Below are 16658 nucleotides of genomic sequence, written 5' to 3'. Positions count from 1 at the left end.
CATTCTTCTGCCGCGCCCAACGTAGGCCACACCCACACCACACTACATTCTCAGGTCTTTGGCGTGGTACACTCCTATGGGACGGCCGTTAAGGTCCTCCAGAGCATACGCGTTCTCTCCTACTGGCTTCACTACCCGGCATCGGATGAATTTGCGCGCGAACTTGGCATTAAAGCCTTTTCCGAAGTCACTAAGGACAAAATTTCGGCGAAATACCTCTTGTCCCGGCCTCGCGTACCTTACCTTACCCTACTACGCTCGTATGCCTGATGTAAGCTAGCGCGAATCCTCTCCCGGCAGATGCACATCCCAGTCCCGGTGATCGTCTTCCAGATACGCCCGAATCGCACTGAGTACTGTGCGATTCACGCGTTCGGCTGCGTTTCTCTGCGGAGAATACACTGGCGTCCTCATATGAGTGACTCCGAATGCATCGGTCATCTCCTTAAAAGTTTTCGAGACGAAGTGAGCCCCATTGTCCGAGTGAATCATCTCCGGCACTCCAAACTTGTAAAACACCTCGTGAACGAGGAATCTTACAACTTCCTTTTCTGTGGCCTTGGTCGTGGTCTTTAGGAATGTGAACTTAGAGAACTGGTCAACTACAATAAATATCCACGCCTGACCGTTCTTTGACCGCGGATATTTGCCCAAAAAATCAATATAAAGTTTTTGGAACGGGCGCTCAGTGACCACTTCTTGCCCCATCCCGACCTGCATCCGATAATTCGGCGCTTTCGACTCCTTGCACACGGTGCACCGTCGGATATAATCCCGCACCTCTATCGCCATGTTCGGCCAGTAAAACTGCCTACGCAATAAGTGCAAGGTTTTCGCGATTCCTCCGTGCGCTGTCTTCTCTTCCGAATGTGCTTTGTCTATCAACGCGGCCGTCAGCGAACTCGGAACCCACAATTTTCAGACGGCGCCCTCCAGTTGATCATCCAATCGTTCAAAGCGCATGCGCTTGAATATCATGCCGTCAACAATCTGGAGATCAGGTAAGCGGTCTTGGTTCTCTGTTATTTCCTTCCTTAACTCCTGATATTCTCCAGATTCAAACTCCACCGTTTCAAAACCCAGGATACTACTCGGATCCACTTCCAGCTCTTCAATACTGCGCGACAATGTATCTGCCACTACATTGTCCGCTCCTTTCCGGTGTTCTATGCCGAAATCGAAGGCCTGCAGTTGAAGGGACCAACGAGCTAAGCGACCATCCAGGTTCTTCATGGTCATGAGCCATTTGAGACTGGCGTGGTCAGTTATGACTGTAAACGGCATAAGCTCTACGTACGGACGGAACTTAAGGATCGCCATGAGGGCTGCCAGACACTCCTTCTCTGTCACCGAGTAGTTTTTTTGGTGGCAATTCAGTTTGGCAGAGAAAAACGCTATGGGCCTCTCGTTCTGCTCGTCATCCCGTTGGAAGAGTACGGCTCCTACCCCATAATGTGAGCCGTCGCACTGTATGTAGAAGTGCCGCTTGAAATCCGCGTGTACCAGGACTGGTGCCGAGGTGAGTACAGCTTTTAGCTCCCCCATGGCTCGTTTTGCCTCCTCCGTCAATTTACTCCGTCAAACTTTCCATTTCCCGACTTTTTCAGGGCGTCTGTGAGCGGACCGGCCATCTCAGCATAGTTTTTCATAAAGCGCCGGTATGAAACTCGTATGAAACAATGCCCGTATTTGGCAGTTGCGTGAATTTAGCAGACGAAGAATTACAAGAAAGGGTTTGTTTGATCTGCCAGGCTCAGGTGGAATATTTGGCTCAACTCCTTACCACGCCTTGTGGTCACACTTTCCATAGGGCCTGTTTTGGCACACGAGTGGGATATAAGAAGGTTTGTCCTGTCTGCAAAACGTCTTTTCAGTCATAGACGTTGAATGTATTAGACGGAACAGCTGGGGACGCCGTTGGAACTTCATTGGTACCAATAATGCCTCATACGAGGAGTAAAGCCCATGTGGGGGCTCCACAGGGAGCTCCGACGTCTGCTTCGGCCAATCAGCCGCAAACTAGGGAAGCTGGTCCGCAAGTGGTGGTAGCTCCTTCGCCTAGTAACGAGCTTCAGCGAATGATAGCCGAAGCCATGGCTGAAGCCTCGTTGACACAAACCGAGATGCTGAGCACAACGGCCGACACCCTTGCCCGATCAGGTTTTCGAAACAGCCAGCAGGAACTCCCCCATGAGTGTGGATATTCGACCAGAGCGGGTTAGTCAAATTTTAGTCAATTGGAAGCTTACGTTTTCTGGTCGGGCTGGAATTTCCGTCGACGATTTCATTTATCGGGTAGAAGCGCTCACAATCCAAACATTGGACGGGAATTTCGAGTTGCTTTCGAGATACGTGAGCAATCTCTTTGAGGGTAGTGCCAGTGACTGGTATTGGCGCTACCATAAGTGTTAGGACGGTCGTTTGGGCCGACCTTAAATCTTCACTGTTAGTACGATTCAAGGATGAGTGGACAGACGTCAACATTCGAGCTGCAATAGACCGAAGGAAGCAGAAGGAGAACGAATCATTTGATGAGTTCTACGAAGCGATTGTCCGATTGGCAGATACACTGGCAACGCCCTTGTCAGAATGTTCCCTGATGGAGTCACTCCGATCCAATTTATTGCCGGAGATACAGCATGAACTCCTATATGAAAAGATCTTTAGCACAGTTAAGACACTTGGTGAAGATTCGGGAACTGTTAATGCAAACTGTTGGTAAAGATCCGGCGGCAAGACCACGTCCAGCACCAAGACGGTTAGTTCACGCGGTAGAAAGCCCAGTGCAAGAGGAGTCAGACGAAAGTGGTGAGGAGATAGCTGCGTTCAACTTAGTCTGTTGGAACTGCCGTCGTAATGGTCATCGCTACCAGGATTGCATAGCAGAGCGAGTAGTTTTTTGCTATGGGTGTGGCCAGCCTGACACTTACAAGCCGTCGTGCCAAAAATGCCAAGCAACAAAAAACATCCAAGTGCGTGCACCCTTGAAAAGTGCACGCAGACCATCCGCGTCCAAAGCGACGAACACCGAGTAGCGCCGATAGAAGCTGCAACGCAATTCCCAATTCCAATAGTAAATAATAATTTTACCATAGTTAATAAGAAAATAACACAGGAAGATCAAAAGGATAGGGTGTCTACACGGAAGGCACGAGCGAAAGTACTTCGGGAAGAATTTGTCAAAAATCTAAGGTTAGAGAAACAAGCTCTGGTATCGTCAATAATATCAGAAGATCTCAGGCCATATGCAGAAGTCACATTATTAGACAGGAAGCTTGTTGGATTGCTGGATACAGGGGCATCTATTAGTTGCATTGGTGGAGATTTGGCCTGCGAGCTGCTTGGAAGCCAATTTCACTTTAAGCCCATGGCTTCCACAGTTCGGACAGCGGGTGGGCAGTCTCAGAGAGTGGTTGGGAAGCTTAAAGCGGAAGTGGGCTATAGAGGTGTTACCAGGTCTGTTACCTCTGTATCTAGGCATTAACTTTTGGACCGAATTTGGCCTATTGCCAGCCGATTTGTATCCACAAGGAACTGCGAATGACACGGTGGACCATTGCGATGAGGTGGGGAAGCCAGAAAACCAACGTCCTTTATCGGAGGTGCAACGAGAACAACTGAATAGAACCATTCAGTGTCTTCCGTCTTTCGCGGATAATGGTTTAGGAAAGACCACGTTGTTGTCCCATGTAATAGATGTAGGAGAGGCAAAGCCCACAAGACAACGACACTATGCAGTGTCCCCAGCTATCGAGAAATTAATGTATGAGGAGTTGGATCGCATGTTAGCGCTAGGGGTTATCGAAGAATCCAACAGTGCGTGGTCTTGTCCGGTAGTACTCGTCCGGAAGCCGGAGAAGGTTCGTCTTTGTATAGACAGCCGCAAGGTGAACGAGGTGACTCGGAAGGACGCGTATCCCATGCCGCTCATAGATGGGATTTTGAGTCGGTTACCAAAGGCAGAATACATAACTAGCCTCGACCTGAAAGATGCCTACTGGCAAATACCGCTTGAAGAAGGTTCTAGGGATAAAACAGCATTCACAGTGCTTGGACGGCCGCTTTACCAGTTCAAAGTTATGCCGTTTGGGCTTACCAATGCGCCGTCTACTATGTTCAAACTTATGGACCGCATTATTCCAGCCAATCTTCGAAACGAAATGTTTATATACTTGGATGACCTGCTTATAGTGTCAGACACCTTTGAAAGGAATCTGAGTGTGTTAAAAGTATTGGCAGAAAAGCTGTCTGCAGCGGGGCTTACAATTAATATACAGAAGAGCAAGTTCTGTGTGCCTGAGGTCCGCTATCTGGGACATGTAGTGGGTCACGGTATTATAGGCATGGACTTGGACAAAATAGAGGCCATTAAGGAATATCCTGCTCCGAAGTCGGTGAAACAGTTGCGTCGATTCTTGGGAATGACGGGATGGTACCACAAATTTTTAAAGAATTTTGCGGCTATTGCGTCGCCTCTGACGGACGCCCTAAAGCAGAAACGCCAGTTCATTTGGTCCGAAGAAGCAGAGGCGGCCTTTACAGCTCTGAAGAACTCTATGTGTGAAGCGCCTGTCTTACACACACCGAATTTTGAAAAGCCTTTCTTTATCCACTGCGACGCTAGTCACTCAGGAGTAGGAGGGGTACTGATGCAAATAAACGAAGAGGGCGATGAAGTACCAATTGCGTTTATGTCACGAAAATTGAATAAGTGTCAACGTGCTTACTCGGTGACGGAAAAGGAATATTTAACTGCCATTCTGCGCATCAAGAAATTTCGCGCTTATGTAGAGGGACATCAATTTACGGTGATAACCATGCCTCCTTGAAGTGGCTGATGTCCCAGTCAGATTTGAGTAGCAGATGGGCTTTGAAGCTTCAGGGGTATTCCTTTAATATTAGCCACCGAAAAGGGGTTCGAAACATCGTTCCAGACGCCTTGTCTCGGGTCTTTTCCCCAGATTTGTCAGAAATCGAACCAGGAGAAAGGATCGATTTGGATTAGGAGCACTTTAGTTCGACGGATTACGTTGCCCTTAGGGATAAAGTAGCGAGTAATCAGGCTCAGATGCCAGATGTAAAGGTGGTAGGCAGGCATATATATCGTCGCACCGAGCACGCAACAGGTGAAAGGGTAGCAGATGAACTCTGTTGGAAAATTTGGATTCCCAAAGGGCTCATCGATTCGGTCCTAAAAATGGCCCACGAGCACGCACTATCTGCACACGGAGGCATAAATAAAACGCTCGAAAAGGTTCGACGCTACTATTATTGGCCTACGTTGTTAAAAGATGTCAAAGAGTTCATAAACAGGTGTGAAATTTGCAAATGTACTAAGCATCCGAATAGACCTTTGAGACCGCCACTCGCAAAAACGGGGGAAACCGAACGGTTCTTTCAGAAGCTCTACGTAGATTTTCTGGGACCGTATCCTAGAAGTCGTAGTGGGAATGTCGGGATATTTGTGGTGTTAGATCATTTTTCCAAATTTCCGTTTATTAAACCCGTAAGAAAATTAACCGCCGATGCAATCGTACCATACCCTGAGGAACAATTGTTTCACTGCTTTGGAGTGCCAGAAAAGCTAGTCTCGGACAACGGCGTCCAATTTAAGTCCCATGCATTCAACTCCTTGCTTCAGAATTATGGCATAGAGCACGCTTACACCGCCGTTAACGCTCCGCAAGCTAACGCGTCCGAGCGAGTTAACAGATCTATCTTGGCAGCAGTCAAAGCCTACATAAATCCTGACCAAGGTAACTGGGATGAGCAGCTCAGCAGTGTAGCCTGTGCGTTAAGATCGGCTGTGCACAGTGCCGTTAAGGCGAGTCCATACCAGTTGGCGTTTCTTGGCGTATCAGCTGTTGAGGCAGCTAGAGATGTTGGAAGACCGCTGGGTGCATTTTCCTAGGGACGACTCATTTGATCTGATGCGTGGCACCGCAAAGGAGGCAATGAAAGCGCAGCATGAACGAAATGAAAAGACGTATAACTTTCGAATTAAGGAGGTATCATTCAGAGTGGGGCAGGAGGTTTACCGTCGAAATTTCCAGCAGTGTAATTTCGTGAAAGGATTTAATGCCAAGTTGGCTCCTGTTTTTGTGAAGTCCCGGGTAAGGCGACGGTTGGGTCAAGCCTATTACGAGCTAGAGGATCTGCAAGGACGTCTGATCGACAAATTCCATGCCAAAGATATCAAACAGTAGCACCATAAAAAGGAAAAAATAAATCGCTCTAAGCGATTGAATCCCTTCATCCATGAAGAGGCTGGGACATGGTGCTCTTTTTCGTTGTTGCGAGTTGGGGGGCGACTAGTTAACGCTCCTATGTCATATAATGCCAAGTTTCCCTTGTTATTGACAAAACGCTCGCAGTTTGTGCAGTACGTTCGCTATCTGCATCAAACGAGTTTTCATGCCGGCCCACGAGCACTCGTGAGTATCCTTAGACAGCGCATTTGGATAGTGAATGCTCAGGCGGTCTGTAGGGCGACAGTTAGGTCGTGTATTCGTTGCTTTAAATGCAAGCCGCTACTCCAGACCCAAATGATTGGCAACTTACCCGCAGACCGGCTCCGTGCTCTCCGCCCATTTTCAGTATGTGGCGTTGATTTTTGTGGCCCAGTCTATACGACTCTGAAAATTCGTGGAAGGCCCCCTTATAAGTCCTACATAGCGTTATTTGTCTGTTTTGCGTCCAAGGCGGTTCATTTAGAAATTGTCTCCGATTTGACGACTAATTCCTTCTTGTTGGCATTCCAAAGGTTCGTCGGTCGTCGAGGATGTCCGCAACGCGTGAACTGCGACAACGCGACAAATTTCGTCGGAGCAAGTCGCCACTTCAGCGAACTGCGGAGGAAGATAGAGGCGGAAGCGGACGCGATACGCGAATTTGCGTCAAGAAGCGGGTGCGAGTTTGCCTTCATACCGCCTCGAGCACCGCAAATGGGCGGACTTTGGGAGGCCGGTGTGAAGTCTGCCAAGGGCCTACTCCTACGGGCAGTCGGAAGCGCTCTCCTCACCGCAGAGGAGCTGGAGACCGTGCTGGTCGGGATCGAGGCGGTACTCAACTCGCGCCCGCTAGGACCCCTAAGCCCAGACCCAAGCGACGGAGACGCGCTGACTCCCGGGCACCTGCTGACAGGCGGGCCGCTCATCGCACCCCCAGCACCCAGGACCCCGGACCAGGAGGGTCTGAGCTGCTTAAAGCGATGGCGGCTTGTCTCGTCAGCCAGGCAAATGTTCTGGCAGCGATGGTCCCGGGAGTATGTGCTGGGATTACAAATAAGATGCAAGTGGCACCAGGAGGAGCCAAACATAAAGGAAGGCGACCTCGTAATCGTCGCCGAGGACAACCTGCCCCCTCAACAGTGGCTCCTCGGAAGGGTGGTCGGAACAACCGCCGGGCAGGACGGAAGGGTCAGAGTGGTCGACCTAAGGACGAGCAGCGGAGCCACGTTCAGGAGGCCAATCCACAAATTGGCGCTTCTGCCAATGGTTTGAAGCCTTCCAGGCCTTCAACGGGTCCGGTGTAGCGCCATTTGGAAAATAATAATTGTTATTAGGATAGTATTTCATGAAGTCTAGTGTAAGTTAGGATAGGGCAAAGCGGGAGCGCAATAAAAGCTCGCTCTCTCGCTCTTGGCGAATTCGCCCCACTTTGCAACCGTAGGTAAGGTAGGCACAGAAGAAATTGTTTTAATATATAAGAAGGAAGTCGAGAAAAATCCATGAAATCGAACGCACGCACTCCTTTTTTTTCGTCGTATTAAAATACAAAATTGCAGTCACCCAAGTTGTTTCGGTATCGTTATTTAGAAAAACTATTCTAAAATTTCAGGTGGAATATACGAGCAAGTAATGAATATAGCGAATGCGGGAAGAATCAGTTTTACACACAGGAATTCCAGTTCCTGTTGAACTTGGACTGTGAAGTGTTCCGACGTGAAGTTAGAGTCCACTGCAATCAGAACCCCTCCTGCACGTCGAGACGAATGGTCCTTTCTAAAAGTTGTGTACCGACCTGCAAAAACCTCGGAACTAAGAATGTCCGGCTTTAACCAGGTTTCAGTAAACACAATAACATGGGAAGCAAATGCAACACTATCCCGGAAAAGAATGCTGAGCTTACTCGTAAGCCTCTAACATTCTGATAAGTTACTAAAAGAGAAGTTAGTTTTTTTGAAGGGTGGAAGCAGGACGGGAAGATGAGGAAGAGGAAGATGAGGTTGAAGTTGAGGCTGGCACTACTCTTCTTCTTAGCCTTAAACTCCTTCAACACCAAATGCTCCGGCCAAAATTTGGCAGACCAAATGGTGTCAAATTGAGTTGGGGTGATGTTTATCTTAAACGAGGCTATCTCCCTGGCATAAGAGAAGTTAAACTTTTCCACCTTTAAACACACGGCTTTTATTTTGCTTTGAATAAAAGCAATTACATCATTAGATGTGAGGTCAGGGGCCAGCCGTGAACTGGTGGGACTCCCACCAGTAGTTTAGTCACCACAGGCCTAGTACCTGTGGTAGCAATATCCGGAGGTCCGTAACGTATATTTACTGGTGGGATCGGGATAGACGGGACAACTAGCGAACTTGCGGACACCACGGACACGGACGCTGCAGACGTACTTGGCTGCACGTTCTCCGAAGCGATGAATTCGGCTACCAAATCTGCATCGCCAGCAGCTGTCGCAGATCAACAGCTGCACACCGGGAGTGGTCGGGGTTAGTTTTTCGGTGGCGAACGGCTGAGTGACGGTTGGCACTTGCAGATCCCGCGGAGTGACCCTTTTACGCCTCGGAGACTCATTCAGCAGTTGCAGACTGCCAAATATAGACTCCATGGCTAGGAGCCGATCGTACTGCTTTTTAAAGCCTACGGTCAGCTCCTTAAAGCCCATCCGCGGCTGCCTCATAAAAGCCACCATATCATTCTCCACCGCACGGCATGCCTGGCAACTGTAATGCAACCCATTACGTTTGGCTATAGCCTAACTCACGAGGCCAGAAAATCCAGCGCATTTTGCGTGCACTATGCTGTCGCAGAGCCAGCAGGGGACATTCGGCTGATCGTGGGTGTTCTGCTTCTTACAAGTTTTTTTGGCGAAGACCACAGCGTATTCCATTTTTATTATTTATTTATTTAAAAGTGTGCACCAAAAAATGTCAAACAAATTGGTAACAGAATAATGTTTCAGACAACGCTCAAAGCTGAATTAGTAAAAAAAGAGAGCAGGTTGGAGAGCGGTTATAGCGAGAGCTACTAAACAGAGAGCGCTATTGCTCAGAAAGTTTAAAGAGCGAGAGAGAAAGAACAGTTGTTTGAGTTAGGGAGAGATAATAGGGAGAGATAATAGGGAGAGAGTGATAGCTACAGCAAAGGCTACGGGATAAGAGCGGGCTAAACTCAGCTTGAGCGTACTTTACGCACAGAATTTAGATCAAAAACGAGGGGGAACGTTGTGAGTTGCTGCGGAGACCGCAACTCTACAGTTATACCCGATACTAAGTCAGTATGGCTCTCCTCCGGCAGACGCCGCTAATATTAAACGACACGACAAGGAGTGCGTGCGAGAGAGACAGAAAATCAGTCTGAGCGTGACGTCGGGGGCTGCGTAGCCAGTGCAAATTGATTTGTTCCTTTTGGCTATAAAAATGATCATATCTGATCCAGATTCAGCAATCTGATAGATATGGTCATTATCTATGATTCTGCGTTTTTAGTTTTCTCGAATGTGCAATATTGTGGATGCAACAGATTTTCGTCTTTTGTGGGGGCGGAAGGGGGTGGGGCGAAATTCTGAGATATACGTTTTATAGTGAGATCTAACAGAAGTGCGGATACCAAATTTGGTTACTCTAGCCTTAATAGTCTCTGAGATTTGTGGATGCCCCAGATTTTCGTCCTTTGCGGGGGCGGAAGGGGGTGTGGCGAAATTTGGACACGAAACGGTCAAGGTCCGATATCACAGGAGTGTGGATACCAAATTTGGTTGCTCTGGCTCTTATAGGTTCTGAGATCCTTGAACTCATATTTTGCAATTGGCAAAGCCGACCATGAAACCTGTGTGTTAGAGAGAGACAGAGCGAGAAAGAATGAAATTGTTTTCTTGATTCTGGCTATAATAATTATACGATCTGGTTGAGATTTTACACTTTAGAACATATAGTCATCCTCTACGATTCTGCGTTTTTGATTTTATCGTATCTTTAAAAATGTGGATTCCACAGATTTTCGTCCTTTGTGGGGGCGGAAGTGGGCGGGGCGAAGTTTTGAAATATTTTTGTAGCAGTGACATATCACAGAAGTCTGGATCCAAAACATCGTTGCTCTAGATCTTATAGTCTTTGAGCACTAGGCGCTGAAGGGGACGGACGGACGGACGGACGGACGGACGGACGGACGGACGGACGGACAGACGGACAGACAGACAGGGCTCAATCGACTCGGCTATTGATGCTGATCAAGAATATATATACTTTATGGGGTCGGAAACGATTCCTTCTGGACGTTACACACATCCACTTTTACCACAAATCTAATATACCCCAATACTCATTTTGAGTATCGGGTATAAAAATTAAGATGGCATAGGCATGCACTCGCGTTAAAGAACAGATTTTTTACTGTAGGTTAAGTGGGGATTTTATCAAGGTTTATTTTAAAAAACACCGGCTGTATTTGCAAAATAAATGGAAAAGAAGCGGAGCGCAAAACAAAAACACGTCTGGTCACTACGAAAGAGAACGGTCAGGTGGTGGACAACTTATCTCCGCTGGCGAGCATCTTATCGCCGCTGGTGGACAACTTTTCTCCGCTGGCGGACAGCTTATCTCCGCTGGTGGACAACATATCTCTGCTGGCGGTTCCTTGGGTCGATTGCTCGATCTGTGCTTTGTATCGGATCCGACCTTAGAGTTGTTAACCCGAGCCTTTCCGCTCACTATACCTGAAGACGCCTACCATCCTACTTTCGAAGTGTCGCTAGATATAGGACCAACTGTATTGGATCGGCTCTCGTAAAGCCGAGTTTGCGAAGCTTACAATTAAGCTTTGTACTTGTGCACTGATGTTATAAAAGGCACAACATTTTTTACAATGCTCTTGGCACATTTTTTGATTCTTGTGTCCCGCTTTCTTGTCCGATTAAATCTGGAAAACCCCCTTGGTTAACCAAAGAGCTATCCAGTCTAAAAAACTTAAAATCAAGACTTTATAAAAAATTTCAAGAAGTTGGTTCTCCTACTTCTCACTCTCGCTATGTAACAGCTCGGTCAAACTTTTCAGTTCTTAGTTCACAATGATATAGGAACTACCTATCTCGATGCAGGATACGTTTTTCTCAGGACCCTAGAGAACGTCCGCACACCCATCCTCGCTATCATTTTGTAATACGTCGGCAAATACTGATCAGGCAATTGCCGATCTTATCGCCCAATTTTTCCAAACGACCTATTCTGAGGAAAGCTAGTCTGGTCATCCGTACCCATACGGCTTACCGAGGTCGAACGGCATTTTCAGTATCTTGTTAAATGAATATTCTTTACTTCATGATCTTCGACTAGTTAAGCCGGTGTTTTCACCGGGTCCAGACGGGGCTCCAGGTTGTGTACTTAGGTACTGCGCCGAGGCTCTGTGTGGACCCTTGCTTAAATTATTCACCCTGTCCATCGATTCTTTTTGCTTCCCCCCGATCTGGAAGGAATCGTTTATAAGTCCTCTCCATAAAAAAGGTAGCAAGTCTGACGCAAATAATTATAGAGGTATAGCAAAGTTATCCGCTGTTTGAGAAGGTTTTAACTGCGCACTTGCAACATCTCTGAAAGTCACTTATATCTCCAACTCAGCATGGATTTATAAGGCGGCGATCAACCACCACGAACTTGTTAGAGTTTACCTCTTTCATTATTAAAGGCTTTCAAGGTAACTTACAGACGGATGTTATTTACACCGATTTTAGTAAAGCATTCGACTCTGTAAACCATTCCCTTTTAGCGCATAAACTTGACCTTTTAGGGTTTCCGCCCGACCTCCTGAGATGGATTTCTAGCTATCTTTGTTCCAGGTCTCAAGGACTCCTCTTCAAAAACTCCCTCGCTTCACCAGAAAAGGTTTCTTCGGGAGTTCCACAGGGCAGGCATCTAGGCCCCTTACTCTTCCCACTCTATATTAATCACCTGCCTTCGGTCTAACATACTCTCGAGAACTTATGTATGCGGATGATGTTAAACTGTGTGTCCAGTATAAGGACATTTCATTTCATTCTCGCTTGCAATCCGCTTGTAACACCTTACTGCCTCGAAATGCAAAGTTATGACATTTCATCGTTCTAGCCCCTTGTTTGCTCCCTATACCCTATTTGGTGGTTCTCTTGAGAGAATTACCCTGGTGGATGATCTTGGTGTTATGTTAGATCCAAAGTTAAAGTTTTCTGAATACATTTCCACCATGGTAAATAAGGCCATGGGCGTGCATGGGTTTATAAAGAGGTGGTCAAAGGAATTTGACTATCCCGCCGATAACAAAGACTCTCTATACCTCGCTTGTTCGTCCGATCTTCGAATACGGGTGCTGTGTATGGTGCCCTCAGTACAAAGTACACCAGGACCGTATAGAATCAGTACGGAAAAACTTTTTACTCTTTGCTCTGCGACCCCAGGGCTGGGTTGTTCCCCTTGCCCGCCAAATGTAGACAAAAAGGAGACATACTACTTCTCGGGACATCAAAACTAACAACAACCTAAAGACAAAGAAAATCATAAACAGACGGCTATCAAGTGGGTGAAGCTTTGGGTGTTATCACTTCGCGCGCCCGCCCTACCTGTGACCAAACACAACGTTCATTTTGGCCACCCTCTGCTGGAACGGTAACGGCTGGCCTAATCCATGGCGTACGCCACGCGTCCTCCCTCTATTTTAAATTTACGGCATCACGCTTCAGTATATATCCAAGCTTTAATAATTATAAATTGACAATATTATCTTTCTCATTAATAAATAGCTATGCTCAAAATTATCACTAACCACAAAGAAACACCAAAACGTTCGACACAAAGGCAAACAAGGAAATAACTGCTGAAATTTCGTTCAATCAACAGGGATACCCTAACCCATACTTAATGGAACATGTGTAGATGAGTGGATCCAGTTTTACGGGAGTTAAATTAACTCGGGCCCCTACGGAGACTTAACCTACCAAGAGCTCTTGTTAAGGGTCCCCGGGACATAAACAATAAACAATATTTTTCCACAAATCGCTCGACCAAATACGGTGGACTGATGGGACCCCCGCGTCACCCACTAAGGGTTAATCTTCTGGCACTGAACAGCTGATCGCAGATTTCGGTTCGTGAAAGGTGTTGGCGTTTTTTACATATTTAGTTCAATAGCCAAGATTTTACGTTAAACGGTTTAAGCTAATACTAAATACTAAATAAAGGACAACACACAGAACAAAATAACATTTAATGTGGAACGGTTTTTGGAGTGCGGATTATGTTTTTTTTTCCTTTAAGTTCAAACGACGCGGGCGGTCGCTGGCCGTGGCCGGTCAGCCCTAAATTTATATAGGTCCGTGTATACGTGTGCGCGTGTGTGTGTGTGAATAGGGTTTCGGGGTTTTTACGTGGTGAATGAGACCACACGTGTGGCACGCACTGGAAGGCGATGCAACGATCGTGGGGTGTGGCTAGAATCGCCCTGGCAGCTAAATCGTCCTCTTTCACCCTCCCCCTTCACACGTCCCGCGCTACTTGGCTCACCCACGCGCAACTGGAACGAACTCACTCAGGTTCACGTTGGACAGTCTTCTTCTCTGCAGTCGACTTTCTCGAACTCCAGTGTTCCTCTCCAGGAAACCTTCCGGCCCGGTTCTGGTGGCTATATTCCTTGCCGGCTGTGAGTAAAATTTTCTGCATTACAACCTATTTTCTCGCCCGCTTTTTCCTGTACTCACTTCAAACTTTCTGTTTTAAGCACAAAATTTCAAATTTCGACGTTACTCTTCCGTCCACGCTCCACGATTTCCATAATCCAATCCACGTTTTCTAATATTTTCACTCCTATTTATCCCTTTTTCCCCTTACTAATACATATAACTAATCCTATTCTCTTTCTTATATCCCCAGTACGGCTCCAGCTCCCCCCGATGTCCCCATACACCATCGAGCCTCCCTGGACTTCCGCTAGATGGCGCGTCGCCCTCAGCCCTGGCCACCTATCGTTCAGGTGGGACTGGAACACCACCACGAGTATGTCGTCAGTCCCATGGGGGACAACATACGCGTGGGCATGCCCACCGGATTCCGGAACACTATTGAGCACACGCCGGCGTGCCCTGCATTCTTCTGCCGCGCCCAACGTAGGCCACACCCACACCACACTACATTCTCAGGTCTTTGGCGTGGTACACTCCTATGGGACGGCCGTTAAGGTCCTCCAGAGCATACGCGTTCTCTCCTACTGGCTTCACTACCCGGCATCGGATGAATTTGCGCGCGAACTTGGCATTAAAGCCTTTTCCGAAGTCACTAAGGACAAAATTTCGGCGAAATACCTCTTGTCCCGGCCTCGCGTAAAACACCCGAGCTCGCTGGTTGTACCTTACCCTACTACGCTCGTATGCCTGATGTAAGCTAGCGCGAATCCTCTCCCGGCAGATGCACATCCCAGTCCCGGTGATCGTCTTCCAGATACGCCCGAATCGCACTGAGTACTGTGCGATTCACGCGTTCGGCTGCGTTACTCTGCGGAGAATACACTGGCGTCCTCATATGAGTGACTCCGAATGCATCGGTCATCTCCTTAAAAGTTTTCGAGACGAAGTGAGCCCCATTGTCCGAGTGAATCATCTCCGGCACTCCAAACTTGTAAAACACCTCGTGAACGAGGAATCTTACAACTTCCTTTGCTGTGGCCTTGGTCGTGGTCTTTAGGAATGTGAACTTAGAGAACTGGTCAACTACAATAAATATCCACGCCTGACCGTTCTTTGACCGCGGATATTTGCCCAAAAAATCAATATAAAGTTTTTGGAACGGGCGCTCAGTGACCACTTCTTGCCCCATCCCGACCTGCATCCGATAATTCGGCGCTTTCGACTCCTTGCACACGGTGCACCGTCGGATATAATCCCGCACCTCTATCGCCATGTTCGGCCAGTAAAACTGCCTACGCAATAAGTGCAAGGTTTTCGCGATTCCTCCGTGCGCTGTCTTCTCTTCCGAATGTGCTTTGTCTATCAACGCGGCCGTCAGCGAACTCGGAACCCACAATTTCCAGACGGCGCCCTCCAGTTGATCATCCAATCGTTCAAAGCGCATGCGCTTGAATATCATGCCGTCAACAATCTGGAGATCAGGTAAGCGGTCTTGGTTCTCTGTTATTTCCTTCCTTAACTCCTGATATTCTCCAGATTCAAACTCCACCGTTTCAAAACCCAGGATACTACTCGGATCCACTTCCAGCTCTTCAATACTGCGCGACAATGTATCTGCCACTACATTGTCCGCTCCTTTCCGGTGTTCTATGCCGAAATCGAAGGCCTGCAGTTGAAGGGACCAACGAGCTAAGCGACCATCCAGGTTCTTCATGGTCATGAGCCATTTGAGACTGGCGTGGTCAGTTATGACTGTAAACGGCATAAGCTCTACGTACGGACGGAACTTAAGGATCGCCATGAGGGCTGCCAGACACTCCTTCTCTGTCACCGAGTAGTTTTTTTGGTGGCAATTCAGTTTGGCAGAGAAAAACGCTATGTGCCTCTCGTTCTGCTCGTCATCCCGTTGGAAGAGTACGGCTCCTACCCCATAATGTGAGGCGTCGCACTGTATGTAGAAGTGCCGGTTGAAATCCGCGTGTACCAGGACTGGTGCCAAGGTGAGTGCAGCTTTTAGCTCCCCCATGGCTCGTTTTGCCTCCTCCGTCAATTTACTCCGTCAAACTTTCCATTTCCCGACTTTTTCAGGGCGTCTGTGAGCGGACCGGCCATCTCAGCATAGTTTTTCATAAAGCACCGGTACCAGCCCGCAGTTCCCAGGAAACTCCGCAATTCTCGAACAGATCGCGGCTCGGGAATGCGCAAAATGGCCGACACACGATCCGGATCCATCTTCAGCGCTCCTCCTCCCACTATAAATCCCAGGTATTTAATGTTTTTATAGCAAAAACTAGATTTGCTTAGCCCTATCATTAAATTTGCTTCTCGTAGACGCTCGGCAACCTGTCGCAGAACCTTCACATGCGTTTGGAAGTCCTCAGCTATAATCAGCAAGTCGTCGAGATACGCATAGACGTTTGAACGCATCTCAACCGGAATCACCTTATCGACCAGTCTACATAGGCGTTGTGCGGCGTTGCAGAGGCCAAAGGGCATCATACGGAACTGGTAAAGAGGCCGTCCCGGCACCGTGAACGCCGTATATGGTCGACTCTGCTCGTCCAGCTCGATTTGCCAAAAAGCGAATTTTAAGTCGACGCTGGAGATATATATCGTCTGATCGAGACGCGACAAAATCCCCTCGATGCTAGGAAGTGGGTAAGCGTCCATGATGGTTACTTTGTTGAGCTTTCGGGCATCGAGACAGAAAAGATTTTTGCCCGGCCTTCGCACCACGGTGGTACGGTTGCTCCACGGACTATCACTGTACTCGATGACTCCCA

The 16658-nt window shown here is 47.8% G+C and overlaps 1 long non-coding RNA gene across 1 annotated transcript; it reads left to right on the top strand.

Annotated features, from left to right (window-relative positions):
• Window positions 1-1298: 1298 nt before the first annotated feature.
• On the top strand, window positions 1299-16345 carry LOC117186328. Its single transcript, XR_004471433.1, has 3 exons — window positions 1299-1519; window positions 15964-16140; window positions 16207-16345. It is a non-coding gene; the product is annotated as an uncharacterized LOC117186328 (long non-coding RNA).
• The last annotated feature ends 313 nt before the right edge of the window (window positions 16346-16658 follow it).

The sequence above is a fragment of the Drosophila miranda genome, chromosome XR (assembly GCF_003369915.1).
Source record: "Drosophila miranda strain MSH22 chromosome XR, D.miranda_PacBio2.1, whole genome shotgun sequence".
Taxonomy (NCBI): domain Eukaryota; kingdom Metazoa; phylum Arthropoda; class Insecta; order Diptera; family Drosophilidae; genus Drosophila; species Drosophila miranda.
Note: the sequence above shows the minus strand (reverse complement) of the source record. Positions and strands in the feature narration are given on the sequence as shown.